Source organism: Mus musculus, chromosome 4, assembly GCF_000001635.26.
Source record: "Mus musculus strain C57BL/6J chromosome 4, GRCm38.p6 C57BL/6J".
Taxonomy (NCBI): Eukaryota; Metazoa; Chordata; class Mammalia; order Rodentia; family Muridae; genus Mus; species Mus musculus.
In genome coordinates this window covers 68,162,519-68,183,312 of record NC_000070.6, presented here as the reverse complement: position 1 = coordinate 68,183,312, position 20,794 = coordinate 68,162,519, and the positions used below count along the sequence as shown (strand labels likewise).

At 37.1% G+C, this 20,794-nt stretch overlaps 1 non-coding gene across 1 annotated transcript; it reads right to left on the bottom strand.

The window, feature by feature from the left end:
• Nucleotides 1-610: 610 nt before the first annotated feature.
• Nucleotides 611-781, bottom strand: Gm23738. Its single transcript, XR_003955492.1, has one exon. It is a non-coding gene; the product is annotated as a U1 spliceosomal RNA (small nuclear RNA).
• Nucleotides 782-20,794: the final 20,013 nt, after the last annotated feature.

Genomic DNA, 20,794 nt, shown 5'->3' with positions numbered 1-20,794 from the left:
TGAGCAACTACTTATGTGCATTTTCTTAATACTAAGGGTGAGTGAACTACATCTCTTGTCAGTTTATTCATTAATAAATGAAGATTTCACATGTAATAATAAAACTCTGATCAAACAATATATAACTTTTATATGCAAACACCAAATTTCAGTAATAAAATTGGCTATGTTCATTGAAAAGGAATAATACAAGAGAAGTCACTAAATATCAATGCATTTACTAATGATGTGCAAATTACTATATATGTTTTATCATGGTTAACTAGAAAATACATACAGCAGCCCATTCCCAAAAATTTGGAATCTCCAACAGAATGCTTGCACACTGTAAACATGATCATAAAATTTAAGATCAGTTAGCACTCACAATGCAGATCTATACCTTTTTAGAAGTATACTGTTTAACATTTTTACATTGTTTCATCATCATAGGAATGGATTTTTTAAAAAAAACATTTTAATATGAAGACTATACAAACAGTAGAAACTATAATATATTGATATGGTGAAATAAGTTCTTCATTTCTGTAATTAAATACATTGTATTATTGTAGCATGAAATTATTAAAAACAAATTCATGCTAAAGCTGGCTATGCACCAGCAACACAGTCTAGGTCTGTTCCCATCATGAATGCAGTCCCCAGCTACCACTGATTATGCAGTCGAGTTTTCCTGCACTTGTGAAAGCTGCAGGGATCGGTACATCAGGAGTGCAATGGATAAGCCTCACCCTGGGAAAACCACCTCCTGATTATCATATCTCACCTGCCAGGTAAGTATCAGAATTTTTCCCTAATTAACTGATTGGAAGCATTTGACAAAATTCAACATCCCTTCATGCCAAAATCTTGGAAAGATCAGGAATTCAAGGCCCATACCTAAACACAGCAAAAGCAATATACAGCAAACAGATACCCAACATCAAACCAAATGGAAACTTGAAGCAATCCCACTAAAATCAGGGATTATAAAAGACTGCCATGTCTCTCCCTATATATTCAGTATAGTACTTGAAGTTCTAGCTAGAACAATTAGACAACAAAAGTAGGAAGAGTGATACAAATTGGAAAGTAAGAAGTCAAAATATCACTATTTGCAAAAGTTATGATTTTATTCTTAAGTGACCCTAAAAATTCCATCAGAGAACTCCTACAGCTGATAAAAAACTTCAGCAAAGTGGCCAGATATGAAATTAACTCAAATAAATCAGTAGCCTTCCTATGCTCAAAGAATAAACAGACTGAGAAAGAAATTAGGGAAATTTCACCCTTCACAATAGCCACAAACAATATAAATACCTTGGTGTGGCTCTCACCAAACAAGTGAAAGATCTGTATGACAAGAACTTCAAGCCTCTGAAGAAAGAAATTGAATATCTCAGAAGATGGAAAGATCTCCCATGCTTGTGAATTGGCAGGATTAATATAGTAAAAATGGTCATCTTGTCAAAAGCAATCTACAGCTTCACTGTAATCCCCATCAAAATTCTAAGCCAATTCTTCATAGAGTTAGAAAGAGCAATTCTCAAATTCAATTGGAATAACAAAAAATCCAGGATATTGAAAACTATTCTAAACCATAAAAGAATTTCTGGAGGAATCACCATCCCGGATCTCAAGTTGTACTACAGAGCAATGTGGTAAAAACTGAATGGTATGAGTACAGTGACAGGCAGGTACATCAATGGAAAAGAACTGAAGTCCAAGAAATGAACCCACACACCTATGGTCACTTGATCTTTAACAAAGGAGCTAAAACCATCCAAGGTTCAATTCACAGACCATATGAGGACTACAAAGAAGGAAGACCAAAATGTGGACGCATCAGTACTTTTTAGGAGGGGTGAAAAAAATACTCTCAGGAGAAAATATGGAGAGGAAGTGTGAAGTAGAGTTGGAAGGAAAGGCTTTGAAATGGGAAGATTAGGCAAGGACCAAACTTCAGAGGAGAGGTAACTGCAGTTGAGCACAGGCTGGTGAGACTGCCTGCCCAGCTAGCTGTAGAAACTTGGGAGTACAGAGTGATTTGGCAGCAGATTGCCCTGGGGATAGAAAGCAATCTGGAGAGGGGGAGCGAGAGTTTGTGGGAGAGACCTTGGCTAGGAGAAACACATGGTCTCTGATTCTCAGGCTATGTACCAGGCTGGGAACAGAACAAAACCCCAGTACCTCATTGCTGGTGTGTAGACAGCTTTAGTGTGAATTGATTTTTAATAATTACATGCTAAATATGCTCCCTTACATGATTATATTTTGTGGTGATGTAAACTTAATTTTATTATACTACTGTTGTGAATATAATGATGTCTTTAAGCACAGAACAAGAGTACCATTGGGTGACCCATAAGGATGATATATGGTTTAATTTGAAAGTTCTGAAATATAAGTGCAGTATTGGGCTGTGTCAGGTTTTGTCTATATCCCAATTAAAGTTTTAATGGTGAAGGGTGTATTTAATGCTTTCTTCATGACCCTTCCTGTGGGGCAGTTTGTTAACATTCTAAGCTCTACCCCACAGTTACCTGGCAACAGACAAGTATGCTCCACCCCAGTTACCTGGAATTAGCCAGGTGTGCCTAACTCACTATAAAAGGGGCTCTTTACCCCACTTCTTTCTTATTCTCTTGCTCATGCTCTTGCCTTCCTGCTCCTGCTCTCTCCTCATTCCCTTCTCCCCTCCCTCTCCCCATTCCCTTCCCCCCTCTCTCTGCTCATGGCCAGCCTCTCTCTCTCTCTCTCTCTCTCTCTCTCTCTCTCTCTCTCTCTCTCTCTCTCTCTCTCTCTCTCTCTCTCTCCCTGTATGTGTGTGTCTGTCTCTGCATTTCTCTGCCTCTACTACCTTCTCAACTCCCCCCCCACCCCCCGCCACCCATGCCTTGAATAAACTCTGTTCTATACTATACCATACTGTGTCTTGTCCCTCAGGGGGAAGGGATGCCTTGGCATGGACTCGCAGGGGCACCCCTTTCCCCCCACCTCACCACACCTCCAGAGAACATATCCTCCCTCTTTATCTTTTTATAAACACAACATGGTTAACTATGAGAGGAAGCCTGGCCCATGGTCGAGCTAAAACTTGAAGCCCTATAGACTCTGAAGGGACAGTAGGAGCTTCACCTGCTCCCAGTACCTGACCACCATCACATAGCCACAGCCTTCCATATATTTGTGGCCATCAGTCATGTAAGGGCAATGCCTCAAGCCCTTCCACATGTAGATGAGGTATCCCTAACATCTTAGACCAAGACAATAGAAAAGAGACATGACCTGTGGTCACATAGGCTCAAGAGAGAGGTATACATGCCCATGAGGTACCTAGAGGCCAGAGGGCATTGCCATTAAGTTTCCCTTCCCAGATATTCCTTCCTGCAAAAGGTATGTAATCTCAGGCCTACCCTGAGAAGTGAGGTACGGTTTTATGCATCCCCTTTCCACCATAAAAATAAATGGTTTGGAACCACAGACTGTCTCTTGGCATCAGGATCTGCCTTGGGGAGACATGGAGAATGTCTTTATCTACAGAGCTGCAGCCTAGTCTCCTGTAGAAGGCCTCTCTGCACTCCCAGACACAACCACCGCCAAGTGGGCTGCCTGCCAAGCAAGGAGTTTCCCTGATTGGACAACCCTTAGCTCCCCTCCCCACACCCCAGTCCTCAGGCTAGATGCTGTTCTCAGCCCAAGAACCCCCAACTCCATTCTCAGCTCTTCTGTGACTCCCAGTGGTGCCTGGATTTCCAAACGCCTGAAAAGCCCACAGTCCCGGCCTCCTTACAAGTCCAGAGACCCCAAACTAGCTCTGGTTTTGCCACATTTAAGACTGTGTTTTCCCACTTCCAGAGCAGTGCCTCGGTTCTGTGTCCATACACCCCAACACTGGTCCGTGCAGCATGGAATAAGTACAGTCAAACTCCCCAAGGAGCAATGCTCTCTGGTGGAACATAGTTGGGACCCACAATCCAACACCTTTCCTCTTTAAATTTATTATATATTGACCTGCTAAAACTTCTTTATGTCTAGTCTATCTCTATGAATCCAAGGCTACCCTGATTAATGTAGTGAACACCAGAATAGGGAATGATCCTGTTTCAAAAAAGAAAGAGAAGGGTTGGGGAGCGAAAGACTTTGCTACTGTATGTCAGGAAAGAAGCTCACATTTGAATGTGAGCTTGCAAAACTAACAAGGATATAAGAATGTTTATTTTGTAGACAGCAGTTATGTTTTGCCTAATATTTGACTGAATATTTATGTTCAATATAAAATATAATCGTACTAGACCATCAAAGTTGATGTTATTGTAGTTTTAAGCATAAAAATATGCTATTGAAATATTGTCAGGAATTTACCTGTATACACACACATACACAGAAACACACACATACATTATCTTGAAGGTCACATGTCATATAACATGTTTGTGGTGAAAGTCTTGATTCAAATCGATTCCTCCACAATTTTTAACCTAAGATTTAAGATATAATGATACACAATGGTTATCAATTTTTAGTAGCCTAATGAGCCATTCACTTTACTTTTTTAAATGTCAGTTCTTTTATTTTAAAATAATATATAAAATGCTCAACTACAATTACCTGCTATCCTTTTTTTTTTCTGAGAACTAAATGTATGCAGAAATCCAGGTCCTTCCAACTGATATACAAAACAAAGATGAGTACTTTCCTGTGTCTAAATCATCTGCCTTCTTTCTCCTTGAATTCTCCTCCACTGTCTGTGTGTCTCCATTTTTGTTCATCCTGTCCTGTTGGCTGGGCACAGATGGCAAAGAGACCAAATGACACAGACCATGGTTACCACTAGCTACATGTCTGGGGTCAAGTAATTTCTTCATTATCTTTTTTTATTGCAAATAGCTTCCATAAGAAAAAGGGTCCATTAGTAAATATTGATGCCGACAGGCAGGGCGTGCAAGCTGTCAAACAGATAAAATGAGGGATTGTCAGCTCAGCAGAGAGAACATTGGGAGTCACTTTAAAACAAAAATGAATAAGATAGTTTAATGTGACTAGATGAGCAAGTGGCCATTCATCAGTGATGGACAATCAAAGCATAGAAAGTTTCAGGCAGTGCTGTGAGGAGAACTAATGGGAGGCTCATGACAGCTCACATTCTGAGAAAGCATTGGATAAGGATCGTTTTACAAATAAATCTAAAAAGAGAAATAAACACACAATTATCATTTTCAAAGTATAAGTGAATGAGATACATGACAATGTTAATGAGGACAAGAATCTAAGACTAGACATGTCATGGTCCTATCAGAAATCAACTGTTATTCTGCTATAGGAACATAGCAATAAAATCACTACTATATATCATTTTTCTCTTCCCATAGAGCTACCTTTCAGCTATCCTCCAAAAAGTGTCTCTTTTTGTAGTAATTAACAGAGACACAGGTAGAGAATGAGAAAAAATTTTAACTCAGCCCTAAGAGGTGTGTGTTTTTTATACATTTCTACCTCAGGAATCTATGAAGAAACAGAAGTAGAAAAATTTCAAGAGCCTGAAGTGGTTGTTGACTGCAAAGAAACACTGTCTTCAATAAGGCTGTAGTGATATACATATAGACTCACAAAGCCTGCCCAGCTTCAACCCAGACAAAAAAACAGGAAGGAAGAAGGGAAGTTGGCACAAAGTTCCATCCCTATCAACAAGTAGCCAGTTTGCCACCCACATTCCAAGGCAGGCCTCATGTTCAAAGTGATCTAGCAACACAAAATGGGCTCCATGGTTTCTATGTGTTTGTGTGGTGGGAGATAATATTTCTCTTTCTTTTTCTTTTTCTTTTTCTTTTTCTTTTTCTTTTTCTTTTTCTTTCTCTCTCTCTCTCTCTCTCTCTTTCTTTTTCTTTTTCTTTTTCTTTTTGTTGGTTGGTTAGTTGGTTAGTTGATTGTTTTAGGAGATAAAACAAGTATGAACTGAATAGTCAAGGATGGGAAGATGTGGAAGTAGTTAAGGAAATGGAAATAATATCAAAATAGCGTATATGAAATTTTTTTAAAAAATTAAAAGTTAAGACTTTATTTAGTTATGTCAAATGTTTGTTCTGTCATCAATGCAAATATGAACTCATGACTGTTATTATTTTCCTGCCTAAAATAATAGAGATTACAATGAAAAATATAAGCAAGATGTTGCCATAGTTTTGTGATATTTACAGGTAACAGAAGTGTGATATATTTTGATGATGCACAATTGTATTTTCACATTTAAAAGTATCTAGATTTAAGCTCAAGTATCCGCTAAGTCTGTCATTCTCAACCTTCCTAATGCTGTGGTCCTTAGATAGTTACTCTTGTTGTAGTTAACCCTAACCATAAAATTATTTTCATTGTTACTTATAACTGTAATTTTGGTAATACTGTGAAACATAATAGAAATATTTCATATGTAGTATATCTGACATGTGGGCCCTGTGAAAGGGTCGATCTACCCAAAAGGAGATCATGACTCACAGATTGAGAACCACTCACAAAATATCAGTCGTAATTCCAATACTATAAGGATGATGTGAGGCTTATAAAAACATATGGCATTGTCTTTAAGCACATGGTACATGCCTTCCAAACTATTGATGCTTACCACTGCCAAGAACTTATAGCATATTATAAACCCCAAAGCTCAACAACTTACATAAAAAAAGGCAAGATTTGAAAGGAATCATTTGAAAATGTATGTTAGAGATGCTGTCATAATTTGCATGAAAAGAGTATTTGACCCAACTACAGATTGTTAGCAGATAGAGTAGGAGGTTCAAATAAAGTTAGAGGTGAAGAAGCCTTAAAGCTAACAGAAAACGGAAGACAATTTGTTTTTATTGGAGTGTGTGGCAAGTAAAATAAAAGCAGCCACGAGACAATACTGTAAGAACTTTGGGACTCTAGAGGTTGGAAGGCTTTCAATGCCGACTGCATAAGACTTCAGTCTAGTAATAATGTCACGATGAAGGTTTCTGTGATCAAGATGAAGGCACTAGCATTGCTTTTTCCATCAAGCCTCAGTTCTCTGTGGTTTCATAACCAACCCTGAGTTTGCATTGCGAGAGTAGGATGAGCTGTAATCCACTGTCAGGGTATAATAAGATGACTACATTCTGAAACCTAGAAGAGAATTGTCACCAAATTAACACCATTTCAGCACTGTGATCTTCATATCAATAATCAAAAATTGAATTAAATAGGTTTGTGTTTTTTCTGTACACACAGTCTATGCTAGACTAACAGTCTAACAGCTTGCTAGACAATAGAAATAACGATGGTACATTATATTAATTTACATATACATAATTTACTACTTGAGAGTCAGATAACTGTAGAATCTCATACAGATTATTTCTCTATTTTTAATAGCAGTTTATTGACGGCACATTCACATTATTGTTAATGAAATTCTTAATCCCAATCTGGGTTTTCTTTCCCACATTTAACCATTTTATTACCAGATGAAATACACACACAATCTTTATATTTATAATAAGCCTCAATTTGCACAAAAGATAGAATGAGGTCTATCCTCTATGATATTATATAACTTGTCATGTTTTGTCTGTACTGCTTTTAACTCCAATTAGTCAACTCACATGACCATTATTTTATAACGTACCTCACCTGTTGCGACTTTCTTTCTTTTTCTTTTTCTTTTTCTTTTGTTAGATATTTTCTCTATTTACATTTCAAAGGTTATTCCCTTTCCTGGTTTCCCCAGAAAACCCCCTATCCCACCTATCCCATCCCCCTTTCCCTGCTCACCAACCCACTCACTCCCACTTCCCTGTCCTGGCATTACCCTACACTGGGTCATCAAGCCTTCACAAAACCAAGAGCCTCTCCTCCCATTGATGTCCAACAAGGCCATCCTCTGCTACATATGCAGCTGGAGCCATGGGTCCATCCATCTTTGGTTGCTGGTTTAGTCCCTGGGAGCTCTGGGGATACTGTTTGGTTCATATTGTTGTTCCTCCTATGGGGTTGCAAGTTCCTTTAGCTCCTTTGGTCTTTTCTCTAGTTCTTCCAATGGGGACTCCATGCTTAGTCCAATGGTTGGTCGAAAGCATCCACCTCTGTATTTGTCAGGCACTGGAAGAGCCTCCCAAGAGACAGCTATATCAGGCTCCTGACAGCAAGCATTTGTTGGTATCCACAGTAGTGTCTGGGTTTGGTGACTGAATATACTGTTGCCATTGCAGCTTTCTGCTCTCTCCTTCATGTCCCCTTTGTGAATCTCCTCCAACCCCCAGCCCCCACCTATATCTCTTCAGCTATTGGCTGTTGGTATCCTTATTCACCAATCATAAATACCTTGGGGAGCAAAGGCACATAACATTTTTGCCTACATGAGAACTCTCTGGGCAACTATGTCTTGGGGACCTACACTTAGAATTATAATATATAGCAACAGACCAAACCCTAACACATTATGACTACTAACTCACAGTATTCCATGGTGACTAAGTGAGATTATGCATGATACCATTTGGAAAAGAAATTGGCATCTTGATTCCCTAGGTTAATCAATTACTCAATAATGATCATCAAAGGTTGATTATCTTTCAATGACTCCTATAGATGGTACCTTTTTTCACTGAGAAAACAATATTACTTTGCTGTGAATCCATAGCTAAACAAGTCTAATGTAGTATTAGGCCTATGGCTAGACTGTAGTTGAAACATCACAGAAGGATTACTATAAACAACTGGTCCATGATGAAGAAGACCATGCTGAGAAATTATACACAGAACGGGCAGAAGCAGAAATCTAAGAGAAGCATTAGGTTTCCTAGAAAATTATGAGTTTGCTTACTTGAGAAAAAATATTGTCATTTGAAGTTTGGGTTAATTTGTCTTGCCTTTTCCTGCTGGTTTTTCCTTTTAGTGCTGTAGACACTGGAAATTGATAGATAATCTTACAATGTTTATCACTGAACTTCTGGCTCTATGCCCTCTTCATAACCTACTCTCTTGAGTTTACTGTCCTTAATTAAAATTTTGTTATCAAGAATTTAGACAGGATACATATTACTTTTTTTGAGACAACAAGCAGCAGATAAAGCAGTTTCCTCCAACTTGCATAGCCTATCCGCAGAAACAATGGTATAGAACTTGGGTACTCCATTAATTCTATCATATCTCACTCCCTGTGTAGAAAAAATAAAACCTACACAGCACATGAAGAAAAATAAAACATTCTAGAATATTCCCCAAACCCAAAGCCCACTAGTTATATCATCTGTCTTAAAATTGTGAGTGGATTATATGTTGATCCACATAAAATGACACAACAGTAAACTGTTAGCCTTACTCCAAAAATTAGAGAATTGCAATAAAGAGGGCTTGTGAAGTAGGACTTATGTCTTAGAAAAAAATGGAAGTATTTAGCTGGGAGAAGGGAAGGTGGATGAGTAACTCAATAATAATCTTCAAGGGTTATTAAAGGACCAGCTGTTTCCCATTTCCAGCTGGAGTAAAGGGAAAAATTGCAGTCATGAGAATTTAGTAGCAGCTTTGTGAAGAAAGCATTCTCTGCTCTAACTACAAGGTCTATTAGACACCAAGCATGTTACTAAGCAAAACTGAGGATCTTTCCCTGGAAGTATTATAGATCATGTTATAGAGCCTAAGCCACAGTTCCCAAGCATTACTTCTTGGAACATTAAGATTCATTCACTTGGACATCCCTTACAAATACAGATTCCTGAAACATATCCAGAGTGAAAGCCAAAATCACTGGGGAAACATATAGGCTCATGGGTAAACTAACAAGGACTCATGGGAATTTTGCACATAGGCACATCTTGGAAAGCCACATAAACATAAAAAAAAAGTCACTTTTAATTCCTCCTGAGTGGATTGAGACGCCTCTGTTGATAGTATCAATGATGTTTGCTTCAGAGACTAAAGAAACAGAAAGAACATAGTACAATTTCATTACCTCTAGGGTTTTCAAAAAAGTAATTAAAGGCTTATGACAAGAGAGGACAACAGTTTTACTTTTATATTCCAATTTTGAGATAATATTTTAAGTTGGATATTATTTTTATATTAATTACAAATAAGAAAAAAAGAAGTTGGACAGTAGCAGTTTTCAGGAAACATGAAGACCAATATAAGATGGGGATATGTTGGTCACTCTTGCACTAATTAATCTTTCTTCATGACAGGTGTTTAATCTACCTAGGCACTTCATGCTTTGTTAATGTTTTAACACTTTCAGGTCCAAGTATCTGTGTCATAAAGTTTTCAGGAGGCATTTCTTTTCTAGATCACCTCTTCGTTCTAATTCTGTGTCCTCCATTAATTTTATGGTCACCGTGTCCCACCATCATGTCACCACTTACTGAAGCCACCAAAATGTGTTTCACCCTTGGAGCTAAAGTAATATGCACTTAGAAAATATTTATCTTGATACACGGGTGTCAGGATTTCAACTCCAGGCCTTTAGGTATTGTGAAAAGTGGACTTATTGACTGAGCCATCTCTGTGTAGGGCTTTGGATTATGAGTGAAAGTTGAAGATTGAGGAATTACCCATGGGTTCTCTCATAGTGTTTTGGGGCTTCTGTTCCTTGCTCTCAAGCCATAGTTTGGAATACATTTCAGTCAACTTTTACATGTTACCATTCTTCAATATATATAAAAGTTACAGCAAAATATCTGGTCATGTAGTAAGAAAGAGACTAGCTCACAGGAGTTGTTGACATTATAAAATGTTCTTAGCTTAAAACAGACACATACTATCAAAAGATGGCCTAGTCGGCCATCACTGGAAAGAGAGGCCCATTGGACACGCAGACTTTGTGTGCCCCGGTACAGGGGAACGCCAGGGCCAAAGGGGGGGAGTGGGTGGGTAGGGGAGTGGGGGTGGGTGGGTAAGGGGGACTTTTGGTATAGCATTGGAAATGTAAATGAGCTAAATACCTAATAAAAAATGGAAGAAAAAAAAAAAGATATCAAAGGAAAGAAAAAAAAAAAAAAAAAAAAAAAAAAAAAAAAAAAAAAAAAAACAGACACATACATATGTGCAGTTTCTGTTGACTATTTTTGAAGTAGTATAAATAATATTCAGTTTCATTTTAAATATATTTTTAAATGTTTAGATGTGTGCATATGGCAAGGGAGGTTGCTTACACATGTAGTACCTGTGGAGTCTAGAATAAGGTATTAGATCCCCTGGACTTATAAGCAATTGTGATTTGCCAAACCTGGGTCATTAGCATGTACTGGTAACCGTCAAACCTTCTTTCCAGTAAGAATATGAGCTTTTCTACAAGATAAAGGAGAACAAAGATCATAGAGCTATCTAACCTACTCCCCTGTTTTAGGCCACAAGGTCTGAAACCAGTGTAAAGTCAGCTGAGAGACTGATCTAGCTGGGATGGCAGTTATTGAAATTCTCCTATTCTAACAGAGTGAGGCCAAACAAGCATGTACTTCTTGTAATTAGGAGCTACATGTATGAGAATCTTGCATCTGAGACCACCAGAGCCTGCAGAAGAATACGGTGTCTCAAATAAAATGTTGACATAAAAGGAAACAGGAAAACCAACAAAACATATTTTTGTTATGTAAATATTGAGTAATTTAACATAAAATTAAATTTACTTAAAGTGCTTCATATCTTTACTTTCACAAAATATTTAGATAAAATGTATTTGAACAAGATAGACTTCCCCTCCCTCCCTCTCTCCCTCCCTCCCTCGCTTTCTTCCTTCCTCCCTCCTTTCCTTTTTCCCTCGCTTTCTTTATTCTTCTCCTATTTATTTAAATATTAAGTTTTCATTATCCTCTTTTATCTCTTTTCATGTCAGTGATCTTTCTTCAAAAGCTAGTTTATAAATGTACCAAAGTTTTCATTAATCTGGAAAGAGGTTAATGCAGAAGAGCTGTGTTGAAACTGGAAGGGGTGAGGATTCAAATTGGAAAGACCATCTGCTGCTTTCTGTTTTATGTGTGGGTATTGGGTATGTTTTACATATATATATATATATATATATATATATATATATATATATATTCAGTATACACTTTGGAGAAAATCTAAAAATAAATACAGTACTCACATATTACCTGGTGAACATATAATTAATATATATATATATATATATATATATATATATACATACATATATATTTATATAATGTATAACATATATATATATATATATATGATATGTTGTATAACATTTTTCATTGAAGATGAAGGTGAGATCTTTGAGGAATGTGCTGATTTCAGTGATCTGGGAAACAAATATACAATATCGTTCTAATATATTTCACTATGTCAGAAAATATGTAGTTTAATATAGTGTAGGCATATATAGAAGCATAGAATACTTCACCAAGGACTTCCCACTGAAATAAATCTACCATTAAATTCAATAATGATAGTGTTGGATAACACATTTAATAAAATAGGCACTCATGAGTTAATTTTGGTATAATAGATGGGGGGAAGTTAGTGGCTATTGATAAAGAACAATGTTTTCATCAAGTGAATATTTGGTATTATTAATAATAATAATAATAACTAATAATAACTAATAATGGTGATAATTTATATGTGCAATTAGTATCAATGGCATTAAAATTACTCTGTAAGAACTTGGTAAATTCTACTCATTTTAATATTCTAGTCACTTTGTGGTGAGTAAATCTGAGCTACACAATCAATCTTTCTCAGTCAAACTTGGTCTCACTAGTAATGGTACATTGTTGAGACTATATCTCACTTGATAGCAAGCAATTGGGACACAGAATCATTAAATGTATATATCATCTATATGTATAATATAGCTAATATGTTAACTAGTTTTTATAAAATAAATTTGTGGTGTGTTATAATTAATGTACATTACACATACATATAAAAGCAATAATACATAATTATAACAGTAACTACTTATTTTAATCTACATAACTCCATATTGTAAAACTGCGAGTTTTTAAGACAAATAAAATCCAAGATACTACTCTTTATAAAAGGATTCTACAAAGATACAAAGAATACTGGAGTATATTTGAAAATGAGAATGCTAGGTAATAATTTATTTCACAGGAGGAACAAAAGTGTGTTTATAGTTTCCTTGTGTTAGTTTTCTAATTTAAGGGTGTTTTGTGATTATGTTGAAAAATATCTCTGATTTTTGGACAGTCATAGAGCAATTTCTTCTTTAAGACTCAGGAAATAACATAGAAGTCTCAGGAAGCACCTGAAATATATCAGATGTACATCGACTCTCTTTTCAAAACTATAAAACAATAAGGACTACAGTGGAGACTGAGACTAGCCAGGTGGTCTGCAAGAGATGCTCTAATATGTTAAGCTCCCCACACATCAAGAAGACAGTAAAAGTGTGCTAACACTCATGAGCATTCATGCATGCTGACTGTTTAATTGACCCAGCTGTCTTTCAGTCATTCCTTCTCCTATAAGTAACCCCATGTTTTTAAAATGCTACTGATTTTGTCTATATGCTAAAAATTACTTATCTAACTTTTTTTATGTTGTGATATATCATGCATCGCTCTAAATCAGATGACCAGTTTTCACTGGCCTCTACTTATAGATAGGGTTTAGTAAGCCAGTGGTTTAATAGTCTTCTATGCTATCTATTTCAAATTAATTAATTCCCAACATAATGATGGGCAAATATTTGTGATCCATACCTTTGTAGTAATAAATTGTACATTGCAATTGAATGTAAATCTCTAGTAATACATATGAAAAATAAAATCAAAGATTTTATTAAGGTTGTTTAATGTGGGTTGAAGTATATAATATTAGTCACGTCTCCAAAATTTTAGCTTTTGATGGAAAATTGGCTGAATTTTTTCTTTAGATGCAGAAGAGAAACCTACTGAGTCAAGATCAAGAATGCCACGTTTAAGTGAAAAAGATGTAGCTTATCAAATATTCTGAAAGGGGATACTACATTGTTGGTACAAGTTACCCACTGTGAAATAGGCTCTGGCTAGGTCAGTGTGATAACATGTTAAGGATGTGTGTAAACAAATAGATAAATATATAATATATAAATATATAATACATAACAGAAGGTAATCTAACTTATACAGTCCTCAGACTGAGACAGATTCAGTCGGTCTCATCAATCTCTAAGCAGAGAATAAGAATATAGAATTGGAACATTTAGATGTGGCTAATGACATAGAATCTGGGTATGAGGTTCAGTTTCTCTGTGTTCATGTGCACATGCTTTTGTGTATGTGCATGCATGTGAGTGCTTGTGCAAGTATACATAGAGGTCAGAATGACAATGACATACTAGAGTGTCATCCTTCAGTTGCCATCATACTTTCAAGAGACAGGCTTGGAACTGTCTCACTGGCTTGGGACGCTTCAAATAATCTTGGCTGAGTGAACAGTGATCCTGAAATTTCCACCCATCTCTCTACATTCTCAGTGTTAGGATTACAGCATGTGCCACCATCTTGAAATAATTTTTTTTTTTAATATTTACTTTGAGGAATTAACTCAAGTCCCACTGCATCATTCAAAGTCTTTTCTATAGAGTTTTTTGCCAAAACCTAGGATGTGGTCTTGACCTTAAGTATTTTTAGGAGGCGGGAAAGTTTGCTCAGTATTTGTGTTCTTATTCAGGATCATTTCAGATATGCCCCACAAGTAAGATGTAATAAAAAATTTCACAGTGTATATCTTCTCTGTCACAGAGGTTCAAAAACTACCTCGTGTAATGAGCTTCCTTCAGATAGAAGGGAAACACATCCTTCAGTACAGTCACTGGGAAGAGAGGAATGATAGTTTGGAAAAACACTGACTGATATGCACTTCATACGTGAGGGATGGCCTTATTAAAAGGACACAGCAGGCCTGAAGGAATTGGGTGATCATTTACACGAATGCTAATTTTGATATGTGGTGTTCCTTAGCTGTAAATACAATATGGCTGGAGCATCATGATGAACAGTGTGTTCTTCTTCAGGAGGCCCGGGCCTCAATGAATCATCTCCAGGAGGGTCATTAGCAAGGAAATTAGTGATGGGGCATCCACTCTCCCTTCTTGCTGTGCTCATGACAGCACCAGTCTGAAAGGTTAGGGTGATCTGTTTACAATGGCAACCTTTCTCTTTCTGTGCTCCATTTATATGTACTAATTACAGATGTTTATACAAAGCCTGGGCCAAATCATTTCCCTCCTTAATCTCTACTTTTCTCTGTAAAATTGGAAGAGACAGGTTTATGTTTCCAGAAGGAGACAGTTGTTAACTGCCATGTGATAGGAGATTTGGAACATAGATTTTGGGTTAAGGAGAATGGTATTTGAATCTTGCTTTAAGTACTTGTCACATTCTGAAAAAGTTTCATAAGTCCCCAGAATATTATATCTATCAGTTAAAGACAATATGCTCACCGTGGTATGTGGTAGAAAGACACCCGAGCCTCCACCCTCACCATGAGGGTCCAGGGTGGCTAGGAGAAAGATAACTAAGTGCTTGCCCCAGCCACACTGACTCAGAGGGGTGAGAAGAATGTCCCCCAAGTATCTGTCTTAGCACAAATATGGTGGATGAATGTGTGATGGGGAAATGGAAAAGATGAAGTATGTGATGGAGAGATGGAAGAAAAAGTGAAGCTAAGGGATCATACACTGTGGGGAAAACTGGAACTAGATAGTTAATGTCACTGAGGTCCTAGTCTAGGCTGCCACCAAGGACCATCTCTGGGTCTTCTGCTGTAGCTGAGTCTGTGTTGATGTCTCTAGATCATGACATTACCAAAGACCAAACAGATGTTTGTGGTCTAGGCTGCCACTAGATACCCATCAGATATGAGAGGAGGAGGGTGCATCCTGATCTGAGTACCCTGTGATTCCATCCAAGGCCATGGGGACAACCAGGTCCAGGCTGCTGCCAGAGGACATGTCTAGGTCCATGGTTCTAAAGCAGCTGGGAGCTGTGTTGCTGTCCCCAGCCAGGGCTACCACAAAAATCATGTAAATGTTCCTGGTATGGACTGCAGTCTGAATCACTGTGCTGAGCTGGCGCCACTTCCATAGTGATGACACTGCTTTCAGTGAGCATGGCCCTCCGACATCAGCAATCTATTAGGAAAGTACCCCCACAGATAGGCCCATTTGCTGAATGTAATAACTGAATTTGTATTCCTTCTTCCAAGATTTGTTAAATTGACAACCACGATCCACCGTCACCTAAGATAAGGATTAAAATGTCTTTTTGATATGGCATTGGGTATGCTAGATGATACACAGTCCCCTAGTAAAGAGTTGCTGCCTGGCTGAACTTTATGTAAGCAATTTAATATAAGCCAGTATGTATGTAATCAAGCAATCAAATACTTACATTTATTCTTACCTACTCTTACTGCAAAAATAAATCTTGCAGGTAATGTAAAAAAAAAAGTTGGAAAATTATAGATGTCACCTGGGATTAGAAAAGTACAAACTATGTGTTCCAGGTACAAAGAGCCACATCAACATGGGCTTTACTTATTGAACTAAATGCCACCCTCCACCGCGGATCCTTATGTTTGAGCCTGAACACGCAATGTCAGTAATTTTAAAGTGAGGGCATTACTAGGCTTTCCTAAGGTCTAGAACATGAGGGGCCAGGATAAAATTAGTGTTCATTAGAGGCCAGAACACCTGCATTCTGCCAGGTAGCAACACAGCAAGCTGGCAGCTGTTTGTAATCCATAAAAAAACTTGCACCTGGAGACCTTGCAGACCCTTTGAACTTGGACTAATAACCCATATAATAATAGTAAACATGTGACTACTAGAAAGGTACTCATGCTATAGTGTTTTCATGGAAATTACAGCTGACTAAAAGAGCAAACAATAAGCACATGCTCTCCCAATGAATGCAAGTACCAAGTGAGTACCTGATCACCTTCCATTGCCATAGGTTCAGGTATAGAGCTTTACCTGTAGGAAAGACAATTTGGATACAAATTCAAAACTGGCTTTGTCCTTTTTCTTGATCACTTTTTCCTCCTCTCTTTCTTTGCCACCTCTCCCTAACTCCTGTTGTTTTATCTCCTTCCCCCTTCCTCTCTACTATCATTTTCTTCTCCCTTCCAGCCATTTCATTTGTTATTGTGACTGAGTGGAAGGAACACTTCACATGGAATAAGTTAAACTCATTTCCACCTCCCAGGTATCTTTATTGAAATAAATTAATCAGTCCTGTCCTTGGTCACACACTAGAAAGCCTCCATTAATTCAATGGGAAATGGAAATGTGGTGGTGAAACTGAACCATATGCATATGCATTTATACACCTTTCATATTCCTTTGGAAAGATAATGAAGTAAAATGTTGGGAGGCATTCCAATTTTTTCAAGCAAGGAAAAAAGAGAGAGAATTGGAGAAGTTGCAAAAAAGTGACTTTTAAAATGGTACAGTATTTGATGCTCTAAAAAAAAAATCAAATAAAGGGCCATAAATTGAATGGAATAGCTTTTGTTAATGCTGAAACTTGCAGAGCCAGTTAGAGCTCATTAAAAGGTGATGGAAAATATGCAGATGAGATCAAGTTTAGTAATTGGCTGGTTCTGAATCCATTAGAAAGGTTATAGGGTTGTTTGGGTGGGTTATGTTTTATAAAGAAATGATTAGAAGTGTATTAATGGGCCAATGGGTTATACGGCTCAGATTGGTCTGAAATACAGTGTCTAGGGTACCATTAAGCTGTTGATAAGGTTGTGTGGGTAGTATTAGATTTGGGAAATAGGTCAGGGGGTATCATAACAGATAGGTTATGGGGTTACTAAAAAACAGTGTCTTGTGTTTCGTGGCAATGAGAAAATGAGGATTTAATTAGACATCTTTTGCAAGCTTTCGACTTCCAGTTCTCTGATGCCTTCATATGAGGAAATTACATCTGAGAACTTATATGTGATCTAGACCGTAATGTCTCTCTCAAAGCATTCATGGGTCAGTGAAATACAATGACTCCAAGCAGAGTTGGGATTCTTAATGACTGCTTTGTGAAGATGAAAACATGGGGCAAGGGATGCTGTTCAATTGGTAAAGTGCTTACCAGCATGCATGAAACCACGTATGTGATCCCCAGTACAGCAAAATAGAGTTCATGGTTACAGGCCTCGCCTACGCTTCCAGCACCTTGGAGAACCACAGATTAGAATCAGAAGTTTTAAGTAATCTAATGCTACATAGCAAGTTCATGGCCATCCTGGGCTAGATGAGAACATATAAGAAAATTGAGGAATCAGAAAACAAGATAATGTTAACAAACTTTCATAGTAGTGAGTTAATAAGAAAATTGAATTAAGACAGGATCAAAGAAGATTCACTTCTTGTGATAGTCACTGTAAGGGATTGGTGGGCTAATGTCAGAGGACAATGACCTAGGAACAGGTGGGAATGAACACATTCATGCCTCCATGAAACTTACAAGGTTTACGTGTGTCTATTGGGGGAGAGAGATTTGGGAATCAAATAAAATGCTTGTGCTGTAAATGATTCAGTAAGAAAGAACAGAATGAATGGATTCTGAGGATAAGGCAATTATCGTATGTGCTGACTAATTAGTGAAACTTGAGCTTTTCATTTGGATATGCTGTGGTAGACCTCACAAATGTAAAGTAAGCAAATATCTTAAATTGGGAATAAATCTTAGCCACAAATGTCCTTGTCACTGTTCAATAATCTGTCTTTATCTGTCTTTATCTGTTTTTATAGATAATTTCCTTTAGGCCTTTTACATACTTGAAGAAATGCTGTGTTTATAAAAATGTCACTCTATTTTCTATAGCATCAAGCTTTCTTTGATCACAGATACATCTTTGCTTACCTCAACCTCAAATACAATATATATTAATATATATCATTTTGAGTATGTGTTCTAAGGAGAACATACAGAAAACATTGTTCAAGAGCAGTGGTTCTCAAAATTCCTAAAGCCTTGGTGTTTCATACAGTTCTTCATGTTGTGGTGATCACAACTATAAAATTATTTTCATTGCTGCTTCATAATTATAATTTTGCTACTGTTATGACTCACAATGTAAATATCTGTCTTTTCTGATGGTCTTAGACAACCTCTGTGAAAGGGTCATTTGCTCCCCAAAGTGAATGTGACACACAGGTTAAAAACTGTTCCTCTAGAGAGACAAAGAAAACAGACACAGAAATATTTAACCCTCCAAATTTTTTTTTCATTAATCTTGGTGACTTCAACTCTTACCCTAACCCCTTGGTCAGAAGTTTTATCAAATTCTTTTTTGAATTCACTCTACTTTTATATATGGGAGCTTTTTCCTACACTGTATCCAGTGTTTTCCTCTGGTATTTTCATTTCTGGGAAGATTCTAAGAACCACTTACATAGGGTAAGCCAAAGGTGTTGCAGTCAAATTCATGTGCTGCTCCTCAAATTTCAGCAATGTTGTTGAATATTAAGGATGCTTGATGTAAATTATCTAAAGTGGTTATTAGACATGCAAGCATCTCAGTGGTGCAGGACATAGGCTTTTCCTATTCCATATATTCAGAGGCCATAAAAGGAGTCATCAGGGGCAATGAAGAAAGAGCTATACTCAGTCCATGAGTTTCCGGGGGAACTTGCTTAGCCAACATGGACAACTTGTCTACTTGAAATCAACTTTCTCAGCTGGAGCCACTGGAATGATGTTTAGGCTTTGGAATTATTTCTTCCATGTTTCATAGCCAAGCCACTTTTAAAAACTGATCAACCATGTAGGTCAATACTTTTTTTTTTTCGCAATATTTATCCTGGGTAGTATATAGTTAACTCTCTACATATAAACTAAATTTGGATAATCATTCAGAGTTGAATTGCATCAGCCTCTGTTTTCTCTGATGCTAATAGTGTTATGCATATTAGGAGAGAAAGTAAACAAACAAAAAACCAACACCAGTACAGCACTACAGGTATAAGTAAATGGTACAGCACTAGAGTACAATACTCAGGATCCTGATTTTATTCTTTAAGACAGTAGCTACAATAACAAAGTCTGATATGTGCTGCTTAGAGACAATAAGTTTTGTTCTGATTCAGTTTCCAGCCATTTCTCCTCTTCAGAAGTTTCTTCTCTATGGTTGTAGAGAGTTAATTTTCCATACAAAATTAGTCTGAAATTTTCAAAGATTCTTTTCCTACTAATCTTTGTTCATTTTTCTATCTGTGCTTTCCTTATTGCTTTCTTAAAACAACAACAACAATCAAAACAACAAAAACAGGTTGCCTGCTTCTTTGCTTGCTTTTGTGGAAACCTGACCATTGTCTGTCATGATTTTTCTCTTGCACTCACATAGCTTATTCACACTTTCTTTCATTCATTTTAAAGATATATAACTTATATTTGACTTCCTCAAAATTTTAAGCTTTGACAAAAATGACAACTGCCCTTTTCTTGGCCCAGTGCATAGTGCTAAATATCTTTTAAAACAAGTGACTGTTGGACAAATGTAAACAATGAATGTGTTTCCTAAAGTAACAGCTGCGCTTTTCACTGTTAGAGTCTTTTAAAACAGTGCTAAAGTAAAGGATCTTAATTGCCCACTACTGTTAAGTCACCATGTTGTCCATGGTTAAGAACAATCAAACAGGTAAAAACATGATAAGTAATTGTCAGTGGAACTCCTTCAGTTAAATGTGCTTGTGAGGCTAAGTAACAAATTCATTTTAAATGGCCTTGTTAATATAACATATTTATTTTAATGTTTGAAAACAAAACAAGGCCTGTATGTCAAGTTTGATTATATGTTTGAAACCTGTACAAACAATAGGTGAAGATGAGAG